This window comes from Aegilops tauschii, chromosome 4 (genome assembly GCF_002575655.3).
Source record: "Aegilops tauschii subsp. strangulata cultivar AL8/78 chromosome 4, Aet v6.0, whole genome shotgun sequence".
In the NCBI taxonomy this organism is placed as follows: Eukaryota; Viridiplantae; Streptophyta; class Magnoliopsida; order Poales; family Poaceae; genus Aegilops; species Aegilops tauschii.
The window spans coordinates 151,923,383-151,941,974 of record NC_053038.3 but is presented as its reverse complement, the minus strand read 5'-3'; positions in this window follow the sequence as shown (position 1 = coordinate 151,941,974).

Here is an 18,592-nt window from a genome sequence, read left to right as displayed (position 1 = left end):
TTAATTTGCTGTTTAACAACTTGAACATAAGGCTATTCAGTTCTGGACCAATTTCGAAATTTGCATATGAGGACTTACCGGAATTGTTATAGGTTGTTTCCGGCCTCATTTAAACTTGCTTTGATGTGTTGCTCTTGTATGCATCCTCTCTTGCCATGAGTAGCTTAATGTAGCCTTTTCATGCATCATACTTGGTTGAGCATCATGCCTTGTTCATGTGTGGTGTGTTTACCTTGTTGTGTGCTTCTTCTCGATAGTTCCCGTGTCGTTGCGATCGTGAGAATTCGTTCGTCTTCGTGGCTTCATCTTCTTCATGGACTCGTTCTTCTTCCTAGCGGGATTTCAGGCAAGATGACCGTCACCTTGGATCTCATTACTATCATTGCTATGCTAGTTGCTTCGTTCTATCGCTATGTCGCGCTACCTATCACTTGCTTTTCAAGCCTCCCAAATTGCCATGTCAGCCTCTAACCTTTTCACCCTTCCTAGCAAACCGTTGCTTGGCTATGTTACCGCTTTGCTCAGCCCTCTTATAGCGTTGCTAGTTGCAGGTGAAGATGAAGATTGCTCCATGGTGGATTATGTTTATGTTGGGATATCACAATATCTCTTGTTTAATTAATGCATCTATATACTTGGTAAAGGGTGGAAGGCTCGGCCTTATGCCTGGTGTTCCGTTCCACTCTGGCCGCCCTAGTTTCCGTCAAACCGGTGTTATGTTCCTTGATTTTGCGTCCCTTACACGGTTGGGTGATTTATGGGACCCCCTTGACAGTTCTCTTTGAATAAAACTCTTCCAGCAAGGCCCAACCTTGGTTTTACATTTGCCTCACCTAGCCTTTTTCCCTTGGGAGTCGCGCATCCCGAGGGTCATCTTTATTTTTACCCCCCGGGCCAGTGCTTGTCTAAGTGTTGGTCCAAACTAGAGCACCGTGCGGGACCATCCCTTGGCAACTTGGGTTACGTCGGTACCTGTAAGCTTAGCTCATCCGGTGTGTCCTGAGAACGAGATACGTGCGACTCCTATCGGGATTGTCGACACATCGGGCGGCTTTGCTGGTTTTGTTTTACCATCGTCGAAATGTCTTGTAACCGGGATTCCGAGACTGATCGGGTCTTCCCGGGAGAAGGAATATCCTTTGTTGACCGTGAGAGCTTATAATGGGCTAAGTTGGGACACCCCTGCAGGGTATAAACTTTCGAGAGCCGTGCCCGCAGTTATGTGGCAGATGGGAATTTGTTAATATCCGGTTGTAGAGAACTTGACACTTGACCTTAACTAAAACGCATCAACCGCGTGTGTAACCGTGATGGTCTCTATTCGGCGGAGTCCGGGAAGTGAACACGGTTTTTGGGTTTTGTTTGACGTAAGTAGGAGTTCAGGATCACTTCTTGATCATTGCTAGTTGACGACTGTCCCGTTGCTTCTCTTCTCGCTCTTATTTGCGTAAGTTAGCCACCATACATGCTTAGTCGCTGCTGCAACCTCACCACTTTACCCCTTCCTTACCCATTAAGCTTTGTTAGTCTTGATACCCATGGTAATGGGATTGCTGAGTCCTCGTGGCTCACAGATTACTACAACACCAGTTGCAGGTACAGGTTTTGCGATGATCATGACGCGAGAGCGATGTTACTTGTTTTGGAGTTCTTCTTCTGCTTCTTCTTCGATTAGGGGATAGGTTCTAGGTCGGCAGCCTGGGCTAGTAGGGTGGATGTCGTTTGAGCTTCTGTTCGTGTTTCATCCGTAGTCGGATGATTGATCTTATGTATGATGTATTGATGTATTCTTGCGGCATGTGTATGCCTTGTATGTATCCCCATATATTATATAATGTTGATGTAATGATATCCACCTTGCAAAAGCGTGTCAATATGCGGTTCTATCCTTGGTGGGACCTTCGAGTCTCTTTAGGATAGTATCACATATTGGGCGTGACAGTTGCTCTGGGGCGTTTTTGGTAAGGATGTCCTCGCCGCTCTTGGCTACCTGCCAGAGTATCCAACATGCTCTAACGTTGTGGGTTGATATGGTATCGGGTGTTGTGTGTATTTTGCATGGGCCATCGAGCCATCCCTCCAGAACGGTTCCGTGCCGCGTAATGGGTTTATATTTCTTGGCTATTGGACTGGGCGTGTCACGGGGATGCACCCTTTTCGCCTGGACGAGAGGTTGAGTTGGGACCGATGGCTCCCAGCAAGCTGCCTGATCTTCCCAGGCGCTTTCCATTGCGCTGTACCTCTGTACGATAGTTGCCAAGTCAGCAAAGTGTAGTATGTGGTGGCGATTAATGGCGTTGAGGATTCCTTCGTCCGTGCAATTGTTGCAAAACGCTGATATCGCGTCCTCGTCGCGGCAATCTTTAACCATGTCCTTGACAAGGAGGAATCTGGCCCAGAAGTGGTGGACTGTTTCCTAAGACTGTTGTTGTATGCTCATAAGAGCGCTTATGTCTGGGTGGGTGGGTGGAATTGAATCCGGACCCTGACCCAATCGATGATCCAGAGTCTGAGGATTTTCCAGACTTAACAGTCCGGGCTCCAGAGTATCTTCTGATTGCTCATGCCCGCCGTCCGATTCTATGTTCGGAAGGCCGGTCACATCCTTTCGCTAGTGGGTATCCGGCTCTGCAGGGTCGTCGATCCGAACATAGTCCGTCTTCAGTATAGGGGAAGAGTCGCCGTCTTGCTCCTCGACTACCGCTATCTGGTGGGTGACCGGTGGAGATTTGATTTCTCTTTGGTCGGGTTTAAGCCCGATCCGATCATAATATGTGGCGATTCCTAGGGCGGCAATGCGATCAAGGAGCTCGTTTAAAGATGAAAACTCTGCCGGATCCATCTGCTTGGAGTGTCTGGAGTTGATACGAAGGGGATTTTCGATGGCCCGAGAGGTCATTGTCGGCTTAACGGCCGAACGGGCGGCCATGGTAAAGCCGCCCAGCCGGAGGTTTTGGCCTGGGGCCAGTCCTCCTCCGGTGGTAATATTGTCTTTAAGGACGAGGTGAGCCATCAATCCTGTCGTTGACGTCACAGTGGAACTCTCAATGAAAGCACCAATGTCGGTGTCAAAACCGACGGATCTCGGGTAGGGGGTCCCGAATTGTGCGTCTAAGGTCGATGGTAATAGGAGATAGGGGACACAATGTTTACCCAGGTTCGGGCCCTCTCTATGGAGGTAATACCCTACTTCCTGCTTGATTGATCTTGATGAATATGAGTATTACAAGAGTTGATCTACCACGAGATCGTAATAGCTAAACCCTAGAAGTCTAGCCTGTATGACTATGGTTATGAGTATCTCTCTCCCCAGACGAAGTCCTCCGGTTTATATAGACACCGGGAGGATCTAGGGTTACCCAAGGTCGGTTACAAAGAAGGGAATCTACATATTTGGTCGCCAAGCTTGCCTTCCACGCCAAGGAGAATCCCATCCGGACATGGGTGCAGTCTTCGGTCTTCGCATCTTCACGGCCCATCAGTCCGGTTCATGGCTAACAGGCCCGACGCCCGAGGACCCCTTAGTCCAGGACTCCCTCAACGGGTTCTTCTTCGTCTTCGGCCTCATCCGGAGTATTATTGTCTCTCGTGCCAGTATTGCTGTCTTTTCCACGGCGTGATTTAGAGCGGCGCCGCTGACGTCGGCGCTTTGGTTGTATCTCTGGAGGCTTATCCTCGACTGGATTCTTCTCGTTATCGCCATTGTCCTCCTTGGGTGTATCCAGCATGTACACGCCATATTAAGAGGTGACCGTCCAGCATTCGGTAAACGACGGGTTTTGGGCCTGCTCTTCTCCGGCATCGTCGTCCATACCGTCGATGTCTTCGAAGCCGTAATCGAGCCTGTCAGTTAAGTCTTCGACAGTGGATATGAAGTGGGCAGTGGGTGGGACATAAAATTCCCTGCTCTCAGCCCCTAGTTCGGGCAGGGCGTAGTTCAGACGTTGCTCCTCTGTAATGACAAGGGGTCGCATTAAGTCCAGAGCCTCGCTTAAAGGCGAGGTTTGGCCGGGTAGAAGAAAATTCGTGGAATGCGGCGGGAAGCAAACTCCTTGGCTGAGCTCACAGGACACTGACTCCGAAGGTTCAGAACCAGTGTCCGGAGAAAGGTCCGGCTTCATTATGGTTGCCAGTGAAACTACTTCCTCCGGCTCTCCCATACTGGGCTTAGTGGCCACAGAGAGTCCGGGGGGTTCAAGAACCCCGTCTTCGGACCTGGCGGCGCGCTCTGAATCTAAAGCTAGAGCGGTAGTTGGAGTCGTGAACCGTTGGAAGATCAAGTCTCCTCGGATATCAGCGACATAGTCTAGATTCCCAAAACTAATCTGGTGACCTTAGGCGTAGCTGTCAATCTGCTCTAGATGGCCAAGCGAGTTGGCCCGCAGTGCGAAGCCACCGAATACGAAGATCTGGCCGGGGAGAAAAACCCCTCCCAAGGCGGTATTGTTGTGGATGACTGATGGGGCCATCGAACCTTCTGGTGATGACACAGCGGAACTATCAATGAAAGCACCAATGTCGGTGTCAAAACCGGCGGATCTCGGGTAGGGGGTCCCGAGCTGTGCGTCTAAGGTCGATGGTAACAGGAGACGGGGGACACGATGTTTACCCAGGTTCGGGCCCTCTTGATGGAGGTAATACCCTACTTCCTGCTTGATTGATCTTGATGAATATGAGGATTACGAGAGTTGATCTACCACGAGATCGTAATAGCTAGACCCTAGATGTCTAGCCTGTATGATTGTGATTGCCTCTATGGACTAAACACTCCGGTTTATACAGACACCGGAGGGGCCTAGGGTTGTACAGGGTCGGTTTACAGAGGAAGGAATCTTTATATCCGAACGCCAAGCTTGCCATCCACGCAAAGGAGAGTCCCATCCGAACACGGGAAGAAGTCTTCTGTCTTGTATCTTCATAGCCCATTAGTCCGACCCATGTCACATAGTCTGGATGCCCGAGGACCCCTTAATCTAGGACTCCCTCAGGGAGCACTTGGTATCCATCAAGACCCACTTGCTCCTGAAGCCCTTGGCCTTCTCGGCCTTTGAGATCGCGTTGGTCTTGTTGGCTGCGACGAAGTTGACGCACCCCAAGCAGTGGCGCTCCTTGATCCGGAGGAAGAAGAAGTGGCGCAATAGTGCCACGGATAGCATCACTCCGACGTACGCCTCGCAATAGAAAGCGAAGATCAACAGGAGGAGGATGGAGTTGGGATGAAGATGCAGGGCATGAATCTTGTAATGGCTGAGGACGGAATAGAAGAAATCGGAGAAGGGGGAAACCAACCCCGCGAAGATGCTGCTCATGAAGAAGGGGTAGAAGGTGCTGCCTGGGGCCTCAGGCTTGGCGGAGCCAGTCCGGAGCGCAGTCTTCCTCTTCTCATCGCCCTCCGCCGTTTCAGGAGCATGGTGGCAAGGTTCGTCTCCGAGACGCTCGGCGCATTGAGCGCAGGCTCGTACCAGAATGGCGGAGGAGCAGCCCGAGCTTTGTTGGGCGCCATTGGCGGCAGGCTCAGAGGAGGATTTGGGCGAATCTGGAGTCTTTGTAAACAAGGAGCAAGAATAGGGATCTGGAGCAAGACGAAGGGGAGCAATGAAGGCAGCGCGGCCCGCGCCAGGCTTTTGTCAAGTCGGGCAGTTGCCGAGGCAGCGTGGGGAAGCGGAGATGCCCACGTCTGGTAAGTCGCCACGCGTCAATCAAGGCCGCAGGCGGTTGGGGCCCGTGGCGCTCCAGACTTGCCCCTTGTCTTCGCCTCGAAGCCAAGTCCGAGCGTGCGTTGGGCCCGGGGGTACTGTCGGCGTTCTGGGAACGGGGGTCACCAGAATTGCCTGCCCGCGGACCACAGCGTGGCTCTTCTAGCGGCCTGGTACGACCCATCTTCACCAGCAAACACTCAAGACCCTCGCGAGGGGCCAAGCCTCGCGAGGCGGGCGACACAAGACCTCCTCATGGGCAGCCTCGCTAGGCTAAATCGCGAGGAGCGGAGAGATCAAGGTGAGGGGCACCTCGTGAGGTTCCTGTGACGTGAGGCGTGACAACCAAGGCCAGGCGGGCGCCAGCGGGCGCAGATTACTTGTTGCCTCTTTGGTGCTAAAGAGGCAAGCGCAGGCGAGGAGTCCCGAGGCATCAATGAAAGATTTCCATATCGGTGCAACAAGACGAAGACAGCAGGACGGCAGGAGGGAGGTCACCGCGGAGCCCACGACGGCGTCACGAGCAGAGCCTTTGGTAGGCGAAGACCACCTTTTGTTAGGATAACTTCTACTAGTTGTCCCCCTTCAAATTGGCCATTGTGGGATCCCTTCCCGTCTAATATTTGGGAAGAGGACTAGGGTCTCTATAAATAGGACTAGCCACCACCATAGGAGGCAACTAACACTACAAAAAAAATACACTTCCGTGATGATACGTGTTTGTCACAGTAGGTCACATTTTCTGTCATGCATGTACATGCATGACAAATTTATGAAAGAATCAAGATAGTCATACTTGTGCTGTCGTAGAAGTGTTCCATGACATTACCAAAATTATCATCACGGAAGTGTCCACTTCCATGACGATAAATCGCGCGTCACAGAAGTGCTTTCGTCAAGGGTGACCGACACGTGGCATCCACCATAATGGAACGCCGTTAAGCTATCGGGTTCGGTTTTGGATCCAATAACCCGTTAACAGCCCCGACCAATGGGGATTTTCCACGTGTAAAATCATCATTGGCTGGAGGAAACACGTGTCGGCTCACCGTTGGGACAGATGTCATCTACTCATTGGACCCAAAGCGCCTATGATACGTTCACACGTGGCACGGCCCAACAGAGGCCCATTCCTGTGAAAAGGCCGGCCCGTTTGACTTGGTCAAAAGGTGGCGGGCCGGCCCACGGCAAGCCTATTAATAGCCTATTCGCATATAGCCCATTTACAGCCCGCTAACCTAGGGCCCGTTTACGGCCTATCCGAATTAGGCCCAGTATCATCATCTGGGCCGTCCAATATAATTCCAGCCCGTTTTAACTTCCGGCCCATGTATGGCCCATGACGTCTTTCAGCCCATATGAGGCTCTTAGTAACCCTCGGCCCCTTAACGGCCCGTGGTAAAACTGGCCCGTAATGAACAGCGTATCACTTTATACCCATTAACGGCCCATTATTCCGTTGGGCTGTTTCCAGCCCATGTTATCTTTCGGCCTTCTTAGGGCCCATTTATTCTTGGGCTCATTTCCTGCATTCGGTTACTTACGACCTGTTACTGTCATTTTCAGCTTGTGGGCCAAATTCAGCCCGTGGTTACAGTCGGCCCGTTTGTGGCCCGTTAATACGTTGGCCCGTTTTCACATCAAAAAACCATTGGGCTATTTTCATAGAGTTATCAAATATGGCCTATTAACGGCCCGTTATTGTCCTCGAATAGTACGGCCCATGATTGGCGAAATGATGATACGCCCCGTAGAAGGCCCATGGATCCTACAGCCCGTAAAAGGCCCATGGATCATACGACCCATAGAAGGCCCATGGATCCTACGGCCCGTATAGAAGGCCAATGGATCCTACGGCCCGTAGAAGGCCCACGGATCATACGGCCCGCAGGAGGCCCATGGTTACAACAGTCTGTGTGTTGCCATGATTATTTTGGCCTAGTTTCCAAAAATAGGTTATTGTGGCCACTAGAAAAACACAGAAAAAGAACTGCAGAGACTACAAGCAAACAACTAAACAAGACAATAAGGAAATAAATAAGCAAGCAATTAACGCTAGCCTATTACCGCTATTACACATATTACATCCACTGGGCATCAAAGTTCGCCACCAGTGCAAATATAGGGAACAAAGCAGCATACTACATACACTGGCCGTCAAAATTGGCCACCAGTGCAAATAAACGCGGCAGCAAAACAAGAGCATAACTAAAACAACTTCAGAAGAGTTCAAGAAATGTTATCCTGGGTATCCACCAAGCTGGCAATAAGCTTAGCAAGCTTATTAGCTTTATCCTGTTTGGCGCTAAAATCCTGCAACGCTTGCTGTTGCACCAGAAAGTATGCATCTGAATGCTCCAGGGACTTCCGCAGTCCTTCCGCTTCTTGTCACAGCACAGCTGATCGATGTCTTTCAGCTTGTAGTTGAGACTCAAGAAACCGAACTGATTCAGACTGTGAGTTTGAATAGCTTGTGCAAGCGGTAGTAGCCAGTAACTCAAACACTAAACCAAGACAGGACTTTGGGGTTGTCTCACTGTCTTCGAGATAGTCTTCCTTAGCTGTTTTATCAGCTTTGTTGGAGACCAACAAGGATGTGTCACTATCCTGAACCTTATCTGCATTACTTCCTTTACCATTGCTTACTAAGGCACTCTTCCCCAATATTCTGTCAACATTCTAAAGGAAGAAACAAGCAGACACATAACAGGTTTAGCATGTCCTAGTATATGAAACTCATTTCGGTGAACCAGTTCATTAGTAAGGTGGACATGATTAAACTACCAAGTCTTCTATTGCCAAGTACTAGTACATAATAAAAGCATCAAACAAACATATATCTATGTCCTATGGTCACCGCATTGTCTTGCCAAATCAAAATAGAGACACGGTTCAAATCATATCAGTTCAAGACAAAGCAGCAGTGAAAGAATACAAAGCATGGGAAACTACACGGCACAACAAGATTTCAGATGGGTACCACGGGTCTACATGTACAACAACACTATTGGCTCTGTTGTGATGCTAGTAATGTGCATGATATGAGAAGTCAACTGTATACACAATTGAAATTGAAATCAACAGAGCTATTTATAAGAGCAAGCCTGTTAAAGAAACATGTGTGAAAATACCTGCTGTGCCATTGGAGTTTCGATTGGATCCTTCAATTTAATAATAAGTCCGTATGAGTAAATACAGTGATACAAGAGCAAAGCAGTATGCACGATAGCAATCATAGTTAAAAAAGGCGCGCCTAAGTGAGCGCTTAAGCGCGCCTAGGCTCTAGGCATTGGCGAAATGCATTGCGCATAACTACACTTAATCTGTGCATAACTGCGCATAAGCATGCGCTTTGGTCAGTAAAGCGCAAGGCGGTGGCAAAACGCACAATTAACGCCTAGCGCTTTTTTGAACTATGATAGCAATGGAATCTTAAATTAGAACAGTTGTTCTTCAGGTTTAAGCACTTGTTCTACATGAACAGAGTACAGTAAGACGCAAGAATATAGTACTTAAAAATAGAAAATGAGCTCATATACCTTACCACATTCTTGGTTCGGGACCAGTACAGAACAAGGCGTTCCCAGTCATCGTCCAGTAAATGTGTCTCAGGAGAACGTAAGGGAATTTGATGAGTTTCTTTGCCGGTGAAGTACGTTTTCTTCAGGTAATTCTGATACTGCCACCAAGCATTCTTGAAAATAGCAGAGGTATTAGCAGAGGTTACCTCATCTTGATTCTCCAAATCAGTCCTTCTCTATAGAGAAAAATGGGAAAATTTGTTGTATTATAACCATCATGGAGGTAGGATGTATGGGACAAAGGAAAGTAATTGCCATGAATAACATTACTTACACATAACTCCTGGACAAACACCTGCAACTGGCATTTTCCTTCATCTTCAGTATAATATTTCCAAGATGGGAAGATACACACAAACGATTTAACAACATCAAATGCGATAGATGCTAAACTACGACTAGTTGGTTGTGCTTCCTCCACAGGAATAGGCGTACTAACTGGTGGAGTTGGGGTTCGCCATGGTAGTACTGGCCCTTTGGGCACTGGAGCTGCCTTACTAACTGCTCTTGTTTGGGAGCTCTATGGTGGAGATGGTGCTGTGTCAACAGGAACTGGGTTACTATCTGCTGGGGTTGGGGTTAGATTGGGTGAAGCTGGTTCTCTGTCCATCACATTAGGGGTACAATCTGTGAGAGTTTGGGTTATGTGTGGTAGGGCTGGTTCTCGTGCATGTACAACCAGGGTGCTATCTCCACCAAGAGGTAGCACTGTTTTATTTGAAGACCGTGTTTTTAGTCCATTAGATGCTGGCATCACCCGCTCCAATTCAAATGGCTGATAAACAGGAAACATAGTTGGATGTACAGACATTGTATGAGAGACAGATGCAATAGATAGTGTGGAAAAAAGAGGGTATGAAATAGTTAACATGTATATTGTTTAACTAAAACGGATAGCATGACATAATTTCACATATATGATGTCTATCTAAACTGGATAGCATAGCATAACATAATTCAAAGATATGATGAATAACTAAACAGGATCGCATGACATAATTCACCTACATGTTATCTAAGTAATTAGGATTGCATCATTTAATTCACATATGTGATTTATATGCTAAACAGAGGGCATTAGATATGATGTCTGAACTAAGAACATGGTGTTGAATATTGTGTATATGATGTCTAAACTATGCAATGCAAGACACCATATGCATGATATGAGCAGTATAACTGTGCCAAGTTAGAGCATACACCTCGGTGGGGGAATAGGACTGGTCATCTGTCTCTGAATCCATCTCCGAGGAGCTATCGGGACCCAACAAGAGATCTGCTTCGACAGGTAGCACTGTCTGCTCTGAAGGCCTTGTTTTCACTCCAGATTTTTCAATCTCCCACCCAAATGGCAGATTCACAGGAAGAGTAGTTTAATGTACAAACATTGTCGACAAATGGAAATGTAATGAAGAAAAGGATGGGCAAGATATCATTCAAATATATGATGCCTGGTTAAGCAGGATGGCATTGCACATTTCACGTATATTATGGCTGGCTAAAAGACATGAGACTACATAATTCCCATTTATGATATAGAAACTAAACAGGTGGCATTACAGAACATGTCTAAACTAAGCAGATGACATATATGATGTCAAAAGTAGGCATTGCAAGGCAACATATGCATGATATGACTAACATCATCATGCCAAGGTAGAGAAAACACCTTGGGGGTAAGTAGGAGTGGTCAGCGGCGTCTGAATCCGCCTCAGAACAGATATCTTCCTCTATATTACAATATGGAGAGGGTTGGGGAGGGTTTGCCATTGAACCCACCATGGAGCGATGTCCGCATGACATTGTATTGCCGCGCAAAACTCTTCTCTTTTTCTCTACATGTTCAACATGACTGTGTACAATATCTGACATGCATACGAAAAAAATTCTGGTGAGATTATGTAAGGAGAGCATGCAGAAATTTAGAGTGATGGTAACAACCCGTGGATGGATCCAAAAATAATGATAGCAGGCTGATGATTGCTTTAATTTAATAAAAACACAGATGATGATTGCTTTACTATTTGTTTCCCACCCAAGATGAACAACATAGGCATACCCTAGGTGAACCAGATATTAGACAGAGATACTATTCATTGCTTCCTCGATATGTGCCCCACAACTAATTTAGAACTCAAGTTTGAACATTAATTTGGACCTTACTTGGAGTCCAAGAGGTGAACAGGACGATAAAGTAGCGGGTAATTTTAAGCAATGCATAACATAAGCAGAAACAAAAGAGTGCGACCTCTCTTGTGGACCCGTGTACTCCTCAGGTTCATCTGCTGAGTCGATGATGGTGATGCCGTTCCAGTGCGTGCCGGCGGCAGGGAAGGCGATCTGAGGTGGCAAAAGACGGCCACGAGTTGTGATGTGTGGTTTGGTGGATGTTTCTGTCGATGGAGCAGCTCACTCGAGGTGGACGACGTCGCGGCAGGAGCAGGACAAACCACACAAAGTTCCCTTCGACACCTACCTGTAACTGAAGTAATTCTGTAAGGGCTCATTTGGCTTGCATGATTCTAAAAACGCAGGGATAGGAAAAATACCATAATAGGATAGGAATGCACATGGTAAACAGAGCATTTGTAAACACAGGATTTCTGTCAACTTGGGTGTTTGGTTTACAGGAATTGGAAGAGCAGAGGAATGCAAAGAAACATGGCCAAAATAAAGTGAAACCATATGAAAGCGTGTACAGTTAGAATGTTATTCTGCCACTAATGCACTTGGTCTTGTTTTCATGCATAGGATTTTGAAAAGTAGGTCCAGGTGGATGTTTTGCTTCATTCCTTTCAACAAAATGCATGAATAATTGAATAGTAGAGTGCCATTGGAAAATTCCCTATTGCTATGTTTTTTCGTTGAACAAAAATAGCCCTAATGGATTGACATGAATGTATAGTAATAAGTTATGCAACAAGTGTACAACCTCTTTGCCGTAGCCGTGTTGACCTCAGCATCATTGAGTTGGTCGCTGAAGCAGTTGAGCCAGAGGTGGCTGTCCGAGGTGTGGAGGAAGATCTAAGGAATCTGTAGACGGCGTCCAGGGCACTGCTCTGTTGTGATGGATCGTTCTATCGTTGGAGCAGGCCCGGTGAGCCGTAAGACGTCAAGGCTGAAGCAGCACAAGACAGACATCGTCAATCTCAAGTGGGATTCTAATAGCATCTCCAATGCATGATGTAAAATAGAGGTAAAATTTACATCACCAAAAACCACCTGACTACAACAGATGAGGTAAAAACTGTTGACTCTGAACTTAACTCTCGAAACTGAAATTTATTGTGGAATCTGAATGTTACTGTCGAAACAGAACGCAATGGAAGCAGAGAGGCACTTGACATGTAGTTTAGGGAGGGCCTGCAGTTCATCTTCAACCTGCACCCCCCTGAGCCGCCAGCCACCACCGGCCGAACCACCGGCCCCAGCGCCGCCTCGCCGCCCTGAAACAACTCCCCACCACCGGTCCGCCGCCGCCCCGGCCAGTCCTCTAGGCCCCCAGCCCCCCACCCTGAACCCTAAGATAGATTGTAACGCCCACGATGCGGCTATATCTCCCACGTGTCGAGGCACGACTTAGAGGCATAACCGCATTGTGGTTTTGTCGCAAGAAGGGTCATCTTCACACAATCCCATGTAATGAACAAGAATGGGATAAAGAGTTGGCTTACAATCGCCACTTCACACAATACATATATAAAACATACATCATTCAGAGATACACACATAGGTCCGACTACGGAACCAAAAGAAAAGAAGACAACCCAACTGCCAGATCCCTATTCGTCCCAACTGGGCTCCACTACTGATCAAAATGAAAAGAAACAACACAACGAACAAGATCTTCGTCGAGCTCCCACTTGAGCTCAGTTACGTCACCTGCACTGGTCTCATCGGCACCTGCAACTGTTTTGGAAGTATCTGTGAGTCACGAGGACTCAGCAATCTCACACCCGCGAGATCAAGACTATTTAAGCTTAAAGGAAAGGATGGGGTAATGAGGTGGAGCTGCAGCAAGCACTAGCATATATGGTGGCTAACATACGCAAATAAGAGCGAGAAGAGAAGCAACGGAACGGTCGTGATCTAGCAATGATCAAGAAGTGATCCTGAACCCCTACTTACGTCAAACATAACCCTGAAACCGTGTTCACTTCCCGGACTCCGCCGAGAAGAGACCATCACGGCTACACACGCGGTTGATGCGTTTTAATTAAGGTCAAGTGTCAAGTTCTCTACAACCGGATATTAACAAATTCCCATCTGCCACATAACCGCGGGCACGGCTTTCGAAAGATAATACCCTGCAGGGGTGTCCCAACTTAGCCCATTATAAGCTCTCACGGTCAACGAAGGATATTCCTTCTCGCGGGAAGACCCGATCAGTCTCGGAATCCCGGTTACAAGACATTTCGACAATGGTAAAACAAGACTAGCAAAGCCGCCCGAATGTGCCGACAAATCCTGATAGGAGCTGCACATATCTCGTTCTCAGGGCACACCGGATTGTCCAAGCTTCCGGTAGGCCAGCCCAGAGTTGCCCCAGGTGGCCACCGGCGACTGACAGGTTGGACCAACACTCAGAGGAGCACTGGCCTGGGGGTTTAAAATAAAGATGACCCTTGAGTCTGCAGAACCCAAGGGAAAAAGGCTTAGGTAGGCAAATGGTAAAACCAAGGTTGGGCCTTGCTGGAGGAGTTTTATTCAAAGCGAACTGTCAAGGGGGTCCCATAAATCACCCAACCGCGTAAGGAACGCAAAAATCAAGGAACATAACACCGGTATGACGGAAACTAGGGCGGCAAGAGTGGAACAAAACACCAGGCATAAGGCCGAGCCTTCCACCCTTTACCAAATATATAGATGCATTAATTAAATAAGAGATATTGTGATATCCCAACATAAACATAATCCAACATGGAGCAATCTTCATCTTCACCTGCATCTAGCAATGCTATAAGAGGGGCTGAGCAAAAGTGGTAACATAGCCAAACAACGGTTTGCTAGGAAGGGTGACAAAGGTTAGAGGTTCATGGCAACTTGGGAGGCTTGAAAAGCAAGTGGTAGGTAGCGCGGCATAGCAATAGAGCGAACAGCTAGCAAGCAAAGATAGAAGTCATTTCGAGGGTATGGTCATCTTGCCTGAGATCCCGCAAGGAAGAAGAACGAGTCCATGAAGAAGACAAACGGACGTAGTCGAACGAATCCTCACAACTCCGGAAAGAAACCGAAGCTAACGAGAGAAGCAACCCGGAAAGAAACAAACAACATAGTAAACAACCACCACATTCCCATGGCATGATGCAAAAACAAATATGATGCATGTCCGGTTTAATGAGGCATGGCATGGCAAAGTGCAACAAACAACACTACAAATTAAGTGGGGCTCAATATGCAACGAGTTGCATATTGACGAAACACCACATCAATTATTTAGTTCTCTCTCGTTTATGGACCCAACAATATTAAATGTTTTTAACCATGGCAAGAGGTGAAGCATAAGGAAACTACCTATTTAAGCAAGTTAAATGAGGCCGGAAACAAACAACAACAATTCCGGAAAATCCTCATGTCCATATATTGGGATTGGTACTGTTCTGCCATAAACGCAATTTTAATATTGTTAAACAGCAAAATAAAGCGCACCAAGTTAAACTAGGCATTTTTCTACCCCATTTACATATAAAGTTTATTAAAATCCGAGCTACGGTTATTTAGTTATGAAATAAATCATTTTAACATATTATTCGAGCAAATTTAATCAAACAACATTTTAAACAATTTTAACATGGGTGAAAATGGCATATTATTAAACTACACAAAATTCTAAGCATTTTACATGTTTAAATCATGTTAATCCGATGCACGGTTTATTAGTTATTAATGCATGAACGTGAGGGGGTTTTCTGTAAACTATGAACTCCTGGATAATGCTAAAATCGCAGCGCAGGGAAAAAAATAACACGGGCCGCATCTTGCTGGTCCGATAGAGTACAGGAGGGGGTACTGGAGGGGCTTCTCACCCATGGGCTTGGCCAGGTGAGGCAGAGGCGAACTGGGCCGGATCTGGAGAAGGCAAGGGGAGGCTGCTGGCCCAGGCGCGGAGGCCACGCACGACTGCGGTCAACGGGGTGAGCGGGCGAGCTGTTCGCTTCTGAAGAACAGAAGCAGCAGCAGGCGGGACGAGGCGCTGGCTCAGGCGAGCGAAGCAGAGGCGCTAGACTTGACGGGCGGCGCAGATGGTCTCCAGCGAGGGCACCGGTGGCCGGGGACGGGGCCCAGGCGGCGGGATCCGGCCAGAACATGCAAGGGCGGTGGAGGTGGCTCCTTGCTGGAGAGGAGGTCGGCGACGCGATGCAGAGGACGCAGGGGAGTCGGGGCGAGAGGAGCAGGGGCGGCCACCGACGAGCACGCGACGGCGGATCCGGCCATGGGGCGCCGGACTTGGCCGGAGAAGGGGCGGAGGCGCGCCGGGTTGGGGCGGCAGTGGCTCTGCTCGTTGCAGGGGAAGCAGATGGCAGCGGCAGGGAGTCGGCGGCGGCGAACGAGCGCGAGGCAGAGGAGGCAGGCCTGGCGACGAACGAGGTGAGGAGGCGCTCGGCAGGAGGCGAGGCAGGCAGCGGCGACGAATGAGGTGAGGAGGCGCTCGGGCACCTGCCGCTGGGTCGAGGCTCGAGGAGCTCCTCTCCTTTGGTGCTGGACACGCACGGGAGCCGGGAGGGGAGGCGGCTGGAGGATGAGGAGAGACGAGGGCGACGCCTGGAGCAGCCGCTGGAAGGGCTCCGACGAGGCGAGCTAGGGGAGGCCTCGGGCGCCATGGCTTTGTTCCTGGGAGGAGGATGAAGAGAGATGCCGAGAGGATTTGGATCATGGTGCGGGCTCTGTTGGTGGGGAAACGAGGGAGGCAGCGGTCGATGGATTGGATGGATCAGGTGGAGAGGTAGTTGGCTCGGGATGGATCCCGAGGAAGATGGTGGCGGCGGAGTGGGAAGGATGGGACAAGCTTCCTAAAGTTTAGGGTTGGACTATTTATATAGGTAGGGGATTAGGGTAGGGGTTTAATGCGATCCGTCCGATCGTAATCGGGCGGTCGATAATGAGTAGGCTAGAGCGTCCAACAAAGAAAACGGAGATGTTTTGTAGATGTTAGGGGATGATCCGGACCCAACGGTAACGAAAGTCCGGTTCGGGTTCGGGACAAATTTCGGACGCGCGCGAGGGGCGATGCACTGTGCAAAGAGGGACTCCGGTTTAAGCAAGAGGGAAAACGAAGAACGAGGTTGGTCTCGGAAGGGTCAACAGAAGCAAGGGGGGGACGCGGCCACTACGAGGGGATGCAAGTTTTTAAAACATGGCGGCAACGAAGTGCCGATGCAATGCAAATGATGCGATGACGAATGCAACAAACAAATAAAACACAGCTGACTCGCAAAACAAGGAAGGCAGACGGAGCATCGGTCTCGGGGCGTCACAACACTCCACCACTACAAGAGGATCTCGTCCCGAGATCTAAGATGGCACCGGAGAAAAACGGGAGACGAAGAGAAGAGGTAAAACAAATTGCTTCTTGACAAACGAGTGCAACCAAAGAACCTTGAGAGGTCGCAAAGCTTGAGGAAATGACACAACGGAGATGAACAAAACTGAGAAGACTCCGGTAGAAAAGAGAGACAAGGAACACCATGAGAACCTTGATGTTAAGTGACACAATAGATATATAAACCACTCCGGTTAAAACAAGATAGAGAAGGAATAAGAATGATATAATTTGGACAGCACTCCGACTGAAAATGGAAGGAATTGAACTTGATCTTGACAAGATGAGAGGATACTCGATGAAATTAACAACATGTTGTCTCCGGAACTAATGAAAGAATGGCACAAGGGGTAAGAAAGATTTCAGACAGCACTCCGGTTGAGGAAAGTGACAAAACTTGATAAGAAGAGAGAACTCGAATGAAAACACGACACTCCGGCTAAACGGATAAGAAAGGAAAAAAACATGATCTTGACAAAACAAGATGATTGATCGAAGAGAGCAACATCACAATGCCTCCGGGACGAACGAATAGAAGATAGATCGTCAGAATAAGAGAACGGAGAAGGAAATGACAACACCTTCCACAAATGAGCTTGGAAAGCATCCTTCCAAGAAGGTTAGAACGGAATTGTTGGAAAACGAACAACGAAAAGAACAAGCTTGTAGTGGGCTTATGGAAAACTTCTCAAAATTATGAGGTGACAACCCGCCACTAGCGGAAACAATTTCTTGCTTGAGATCAACGAAGAGAAGAAAACTTCTGTCGCCGAGAGGATAGGGGAAAACTTGGATCATTGTTAGACACCACAATTAGCAACATTCCTTAGGGAAGGCTTTAGGTGAAACATGACACAAGATAACTCCAACAAAGAGATTGGTGGATTTAAAATATCTCATTCTTGACAACATGTGAGTCATGAAACAGGAAAGGAAGTTGTGAAAATGACATAACACCACCTCAAAAGATAAGAGGGAAAGAATTGCACTTCGGAATGCAATATGAAGAATGCTTAAACTCCTCAAAACAAAACATGTGTTGAACACCCTGTTTATTTTAGAGTATAGCTTGACGGAACATAACTTCAAGAGAAATCTTGAAGAACAATTGAAAAATGAAAGGAATCCTTGACGAACCGCCATGTAGAGCCTCCATGAAGAACTCCGGTAATAAAATAATGATCAAACGAAAGGGAAAATTGAAAATAACTCCGGGAGAAACCTTGCGATGATTTAGATGGAGCTTCGGGATGATATAACCGATAAAACTTGGAACTCCGGAAAGAAAAGATGAACAAATGAGATCAAGAATTTTGATGAACCTCCGAAATAAGGAATTGAATTTACTCGATGAAACAAGAATAAGAATTACATTATGCTCATCCTTCACCAATTAATTGATGACAAGCAATGGGTTTGTCAAACTACTTATCCCCGTAGAAAGGATTAAGATAGACACAGCGCAAACTTGGGAAGGTCTTCATCGAACCACCGGTAGGATTGAAACAACGAATACATTGATATGATAACGAAAGAAGAGAAATCTTGAACGAACCACAACGAGAATTGAAAACAATTGAAGAAAAGAGGACGAAACACCGTAAGAATTAAAGAACGCGCGAAAATACTCAAGGGAATTTGATACACGAGAACGAAGAGATCACGAGCTGATTAGAGAATACTTGGACGATGCACCGGAATAATATGGAGATGACCGAAGAGACATCAATTTAGAATAATTGGAGAACGAAGCTGAAAAACTTAGAACGAAGAAA